Source organism: Rutidosis leptorrhynchoides, chromosome 1 (genome assembly GCF_046630445.1).
Source record: "Rutidosis leptorrhynchoides isolate AG116_Rl617_1_P2 chromosome 1, CSIRO_AGI_Rlap_v1, whole genome shotgun sequence".
NCBI lineage: Eukaryota > Viridiplantae > Streptophyta > Magnoliopsida > Asterales > Asteraceae > Rutidosis > Rutidosis leptorrhynchoides.
Window position 1 is genome coordinate 421,208,535 of NC_092333.1, and position 7,377 is coordinate 421,215,911.

A 7,377-nucleotide genomic window follows, 5' to 3' on the forward strand; every position below is an offset into this window, starting at 1 on the left:
CATCTAGAAAATAATAGTAACTATTTCCGGCTAATCTTTCCAACATTTGATCTATGAAAGGTAAGGGAAAGTGATCTTTTCTGGTGGCGTCATTTAATTTTCTATAATCAATACATACACGCCATCCTGTTACAGTCCTAGTAGGAATAAGTTCATTTTTCTCATTTGTAATGACAGTCATGCCACCCTTCTTAGGTACGCATTGAACTGGGCTTACCCATGGACTATCAGAAATTGGATATATCAAACCTGCATCTAGCAGTTTAATAATCTCTTTCTTAACTACATCTTGCATATTAGGATTTAGTCTTCGTTGGCGTTGCACATACGTTTTATGACCTTCTTCCATAAGGATTTTATGTGTGCAATACGAAGGACTTATTCCTTTAATATCATGAATCTTCCATGCAATGGCTGGTTTATGAGCTTTCAACACAGAAATGAGTTGTGATTTCTCATTTTCAGTAAGAGAAGACGATATTATTACAGGTAATTCAGATTCACCATGTAAATAAGCGTATTCCAAATGGTTTGGAAGTGGTTTTAACTCTAATTTCGGAGGTTCTTCTATCGATGATTTATATCGATATCTGTCTTCTTCTTTTAGCATTTGAATTTCTTCTGTTGTTGGTTCATATCCATTAGCTATAAGTGTAGCTAACATTTCAGCTTCATCAATTGGTTCATTACCTTCTCCTAAAGAACATTCTCCTGTTCCTTGTAATTCTGGAAATTCTTCTAATAATTTCGCATGTGCATCTATAGTTTGAATATAATAACATGTATCATCTGCAGATTGTGGTTGTTGCATGGCTCTATCCACTGAAAAGGTAACACTCTCATCCTCTATACTTAGGGTCAGTTTCTTACCGAACACGTCTATCATTGCTTTAGCCGTATTTAAGAATGGTCTTCCTAATATGAGAGGAACTTGAGAATCTTCTTCCATGTCCAAAACAACAAAATCTACTGGAAATACTAAAGTACCAACTTTAACTAGCATGTTCTCCATTATCCCTCTAGGATATTTTATTGATCTATCGGCTAGTTGTATACTTATTCTTGTTGGTTTCAATTCTCCAAGGTCTAGTTTAGCGTATAGTGAATACGGCATTAGATTTATACTAGCACCTAAGTCTGCCAATGCTTCTATTGAACTAAGACTACCCAGAAAACATGGAATTGTGAAACTTCCTGGATCAGATAATTTTTCTGGTATCTTATTCAACAGCACTGCTGAACAATTTGCATTCATAGTGACAGCCGAGAGTTCTTCCATTTTCTTTCTATTTGTGATTAGATCTTTCAAGAATTTAGCATATCTAGGCATTCCTGAAATCACATCAATGAAAGGAAGATTTACATTTATCTGTTTAAACATATCCAAGAATTTGGATTGCTCGGCTTCAAGTTTCTCTTTCTTCATTTTACTCGGATAAGGAAGTGGTGGTTGGTATGGTTTAACATAAGGTTTAACCTTAACTGTGTTATCTTCATTAACCTTTTCAACTACCGGTTCTTTTTCCTTATCTTGATCAGGTTGTGGTTCTTGTGGAGTAGGAATAGTTTCATCAGAAGTTACAGGTATTTCAGGTGGTTTAAGTGTTGTACCACTTCTTGTGGTAATAGCTTTAGCTGTTTCATTCCGGGGGTTAGCATTTGTATCGCTTGGTAAACTTCCCGGTTTTCTTTCACCTATTAACCTTGCTAGGTTACTTACTTCTTGTTCCAGATTTTGAATAGAAGCTTGTTGATTTCTAAATGCTTGAGCATTTTGTTCATTAGTTTGTTTTTGAGATGTGAAAAACTGCGTTTGAGTTTCAACTAGCTTCGTCATCATATCTTCTAAATTTGGTTTTTTATCATCGGTTTGTGGTAGTGGTTTGTTTTGAAAATTAGGTTTTTGCTGATTGTAAGTATTATTGGATACTTGTTGATTGCTAGGACCTTGTTGGTTATTGTATGGAATATTTCGGTTATAATTCTGGTTTTGATTGTAAATCGGTCTTGGCGGTTGATAATTATTCTGATAATTATTTCCAGGCCTTTGGTTTATGTATGAAATATTCTCTCTTTGTTCCATTGTTAATTCAATACTTAGACAATCTTTTGTCAAATGTGGTCCTCCACACTGCTCACAACTAATTCGTATTGAGTGAATATCCTTAGTCATCTTTTCCATTCGTCTCTCGAAAGCATCTATCTTTGTCGAAATGGAATCTAAATCATGGCTAGAATCGGCTCTAGCTGCTTTAGATGATCTAATGATGTCTTTTTCTTGGTGCCACTCATGTGAGTGGGAAGCAGTATTATCAATAATTTTGTAAGCATCAGTTTCGGTTTTCTTCATAATAGAACCACCAGCTGCTATATCTATGTCTTTTCTTGTAGTGATGTCGCATCCTTGGTAGAATATTTGTACTATTTGACAGGTGTCTAAACCATGTTGCGGACATCCTCTTAACAACTTTCCATATCTTGTCCATGCCTCATATAGAGTTTCATTTGGTTTCTGTGTGAACGTAACAATTTCTGCTTGAAGTCTTACGGCTTTAGATGCAGGAAAGAATTGTTTAAGAAATTTGTCAATTAAAACGTCCCATGTATCGATCGCCCCTTCAGGTAACGATTCCAACCAATCTTTGGCTTCTCCCTTTAAAGTCCAGGGAAATAACATGAGATATATCTGTTCATCCTCCACTTCTCGGATTTTAAATAGTGTGCAGATCCTATTAAAGGTACGTAGATGTTCATTTGGATCTTCCTTCGGCGCACCACTAAATTGGCATTGATTAGTCACCATGTGTAGAATTTGTCCTTTGATTTCATAATCTGGCGCATTAATGTCTGGATGAGTAATTGCGTGACCTTGGCCAGTGCGTTTAGCTCTCATTCGGTCTTCCATACTTAAAGGTTCCAGATTCTCCATAATTGAATTTGTTGAATCGGTATCACTAGATGCTTCAGATTTAATGGTTCGTTCCTCAACAATCTCTGTTTGAATGATTGGTGGTTCCGGAGGAAAGTTTAATGGTTCAGGATCTATGAACCGTTCCTGAATATTTTCTGGATTCTCAATTGTGAGGTCGGGTTCAAAAAATGGATTATCGGAAATTTGAACTGAAGTACTTGGTCGACTGGATGACGATTCTAAAGAAAAATCAACGGCGGTTATATTTGTTAAACGTCTTGATCTAGTTACAGGTGGTGAACGTACAAAAGGTGATGAACGTCTTGCTCGGTGCATTCACTGAATATCCTATTAGTTTTAAAAAGGAAAGAAAAATTATAATAAGTTATCCAATCGATAGACTTTTCTGATTTTGCCCACGTTTCGAATAGCCAAAAGATGCAGCAGAGGGGCAGGATTCGTTTGGTCTCAATATAATTGAGGACTGTTTGGCTCCAATAACCCGGTCCACGTACAAATCCAACTATTACTACGAACCAGAAAATTTTGATGTCTATCAATTTAACCACTTAAAATAAATTTTCGTAATTTTAAGAAATTTAGATAAGAAGTAGAATAAAAATCTATGTCCTAAAACTAGAATAGCGAGAAATAAGAGAGAAAAAGAGTTCGTCGAAAAAGGTCGAAAAAGAAAAAAAATGGTTTAAAAAAAATAAAAGGTGACGGAAAAATAAAAGAAACTTATAAAAACTTAAAAATACTTAACTAACCTAACCTTATTACTACAACTAACTTAAAATTATAATCGCAAATTGAAATTATTAATTGGAATGATAATTGGTACATAGTAAAAGGTGTCTAAAAATATTAAAGCTTACAAGGAAAAACTAAATCCCAAATGGAAATAACTTAAAAAAAAAACTAAAACTTCAAAAGGCGTCGCAAAATTCTAAAGCACCTAAATCTTAGTCTAAAGAAAAAGCACTTAAGGAATTCTACGGCAAAGCCTAAAAATCTAGGAGTAAAAATAACTATAGCAAAAACTAAGTTTAAAATTAAATATGAGCTAAAAAATACAAATTTTACGCTACAACGATTAAAAAGGGACAAAATATAAAAATATATAAAAAGTTGTAAAAAGTACAATTTTTATAAAAATATTATTTTTATATTATTTATTTTATAAAACTATTAATTTTATAATTTAATAAAACTAATTTAACTAAAATATATAAATAAAAAGTAAAAAGTAAAAATAAAACTAAAACTAATAATAATAATAATAATAATTAGGTTAAATAATAATAATAATAATTAATAACCCGTAATTAATGCAGTTTTAGGGCTTCTGTTCGCGTGTCAGAGTGGCTCCGCGAGTTGCGGTATTCAAGGCTTCAAACCCCGCGACTCGCGGGGTTCAGAAATTCAGTTGACAGCTTAGAATTTTTACGCGTTTTTCTTTATTATTAATTTTTTTTTTTTTATGTTTTCTGTTTTTTTAAAATAAATAAACGATTTTAAAATAAAACTTATATTTTTATAAACTAAAATAGAAATAAAGAAACTTATAAAACTTAAATATTTAACAAAATCTTAAAAATGCTTATATTTTTGTTTTTTCTTTTTTATATTTTTGAATAATTAAAACGTATTTTTACAAAAGCGAATTTTAATAAAAGTAAACTAAAAAATCTTTTTTTTTTATATTAGCGTTGCGCTTCCGGCTTTTAAGATAGATCCCCGGCAGCGGCGCCAAAAATACTTGATGTTATGCGAGGTGTATATAAAATAGTTATTAATTTTAGCAGAAAACACTATTAAATACGATACAATTTTACACAAGATATTTATTTATTTATAGAATGGATATACTTAAACCTTGCTACAACACTTATAGGCAGTGTACCTAATCGTACAGTAGTGTAGTTTTTAGTAAGTCCGGTTCGTTCCACAGGGAAATCTTTAAACAAAGCTCAACGCTATATTAGTTTACTTTTATAAAAATACAAACATATATATAAGTAATATTATTATTATAAAGGGGGGTTTTTACCGTTTAATGACCGGTTTGTCGATTTTAAGATTTTAGTCGCAGTTAAAACCTAATGTAAAATATAAAATAAATACAAGACTTAAATTAAAGCGTAAAGTAAATAACGATAATGAAATTGCGAATAATAAAAATGCGATAAAATAAAATTGCGATAATTAAAAAGTACGATAATTAAAAGTGCGATTAAATAACAATAAATAAAAGTGCGATAATTAGAAGTGCAATTAAATATAAAATAAAGGAATTATGCTTATTTAAACTTCCTTAATCATGATGTTTGACGTGTTGATTTTAGTTTTATGCCCATGGGTTAATTGTCCTTTGTCCTGGATTATTTAATATGTTCGTCTGGTTTTTGTCCATAACAGTCCATCAGTCATAAATATAAAGTGCGAGTGTCCTCGTCAAATTATCCTTATACCCGAAGTTAAATATTCCAACTAATTGGGGATTCGAATTGTAACAAGGTTTTAATACTTTGTTTAATGAATACACCAGGTTATCGACTGCGTGTAAACCAAGGTTTTACTACTTTGTTAATAATTACACCAATTACCCTTGAATGTAATTTCACCCCTGTTTTAATTATTCTAGTGGCTATTAATTCATTCCCGTGTCCGGTTAAATGAACGATTATTCGTACATATAAATACCCCGCCCATCGTGTCCGATCGAGTGTATATGGTAATTCATAGGGACGCCCAATTGTAAATCTTTATATTAACATTAACAAATTTTCATTTAGTTAAACAAATATAAAGCCCATTAATAGCCCATAGTCTAATTTCCACAAGTGTCGTTCTTTTGTCCAAACCCCAATTATGGTACAAAGCCCAATTACCCAATTTTAGTAATTAGCCCAACATCATGATTACTTCGTTTTAAATAAGCATAATAATAACTTAGCTACGAGACATTAATGTAAAAAGGTTGAACATAACTTACAATGATTAAAAATAGCGTAGCGTTACACGGACAGAATTTCGACTTACACCCTTACAACATTCGCTAACATACCCTTATTATTAGGATTTAAAATTAAAATTAAAATTAAAATATAAATTATATATATATATTACGTATATATTGAGAGAGAGATAGAAAAAGATTATGAAATTTGATCAGAATTCGGTTTGCTTTATAGCCAGAAGTGAAATTTGGGGCTCCGCGACTCGCGGCAAAAACCCCTTCAAAATCCGCGAGTCGCGGAGGATGTATTTACAGCTCACACCCTTGGAGTTTCTCTGCCGACGGTTTTATATATATAAATATAATATATATATAATTAATATAATTAATTATATATTATATTATATTTATATACATAGTTAACTTGTAATTTTTAGTCCGTTGCGTCGAGCGTTAAGAGTTGACTCTGGTCCCGGTTCCGGATTTTCGAACGTCCTCGCGTACAATTTTATATTTTGTACTTTGCGTTTTGAATCTTGTACTCTTGTAATTTCGAGACGTTTCTTATCAATAATTGGAACCTTTTTTATTGTCTTTTGTACTTTTGAGCTTTTTGGTCGTTTGCGTCTTCAATTCGTCGAATCTGTCTTTTGTCTTCACCTTTTATTATTTAAACGAATATCACTTGTAAATAGAACAATTGCAACTAAAAGCTTGTCTTTCTTGAGGAATAATGCTATGAAATATATGTTCGTTTTTAGCATTATCAAATGGGGTGATTTCTATAGTGTTCGTGAGGTCACAACAGAATTTAGCTGATCACTTGACGAAGGGATTGGCAAGAGACTTGGTTGACAAGTCTGCTGTGGGGATGGGTTTAAAGTCCACATAAATTTCTAATTATAAGATACCCAATTCCCTTCCAATGAAAATTAGAAGTTGAATTCAATGTGGAAGGCTTATATTTAGAAATTTGGAGTACATAAATTTTATATCATCCCAAGGTAAGGTATGTACTCGGACCTGCTGAAGGTGAGGTTGAAGTCTAGCTTCTTAACAGTTCATTTGAAAAAGTGCAAGAGCAGGTGCATGACTGAAGTGAACTACCTATGTGAATGTGAAGTTTTGCCGCTTCAACAAAGCTTGGACTTTTAGCTTTGGATACATTCATGAAAGGATATGGACACATGGCTTGTAAAGTGTCAGGATAGCTTTAGAGTATTTGAAAACTTATGTGTATATTATTTTCAGTTATTCAAATGGGTTGAAGGGTTCAATTCTTAGAACACCCTGATTCTCGAATATTTGGAATGTGTAATGTACTAAGATGAAAATTCAATCTTCAAGATATTTTCATTTATGCATAAGTTTTTGTTTTAATTTGTTTAATTCTCATGAAACGAATTGCACTAAATTGGGGAGGATTGTTGGAAATTTAGTGTAATTGAGGGATTTAATCTACACTTGTAAATGGGTTAGGAGGTACGGAGTGTACACCCATTAA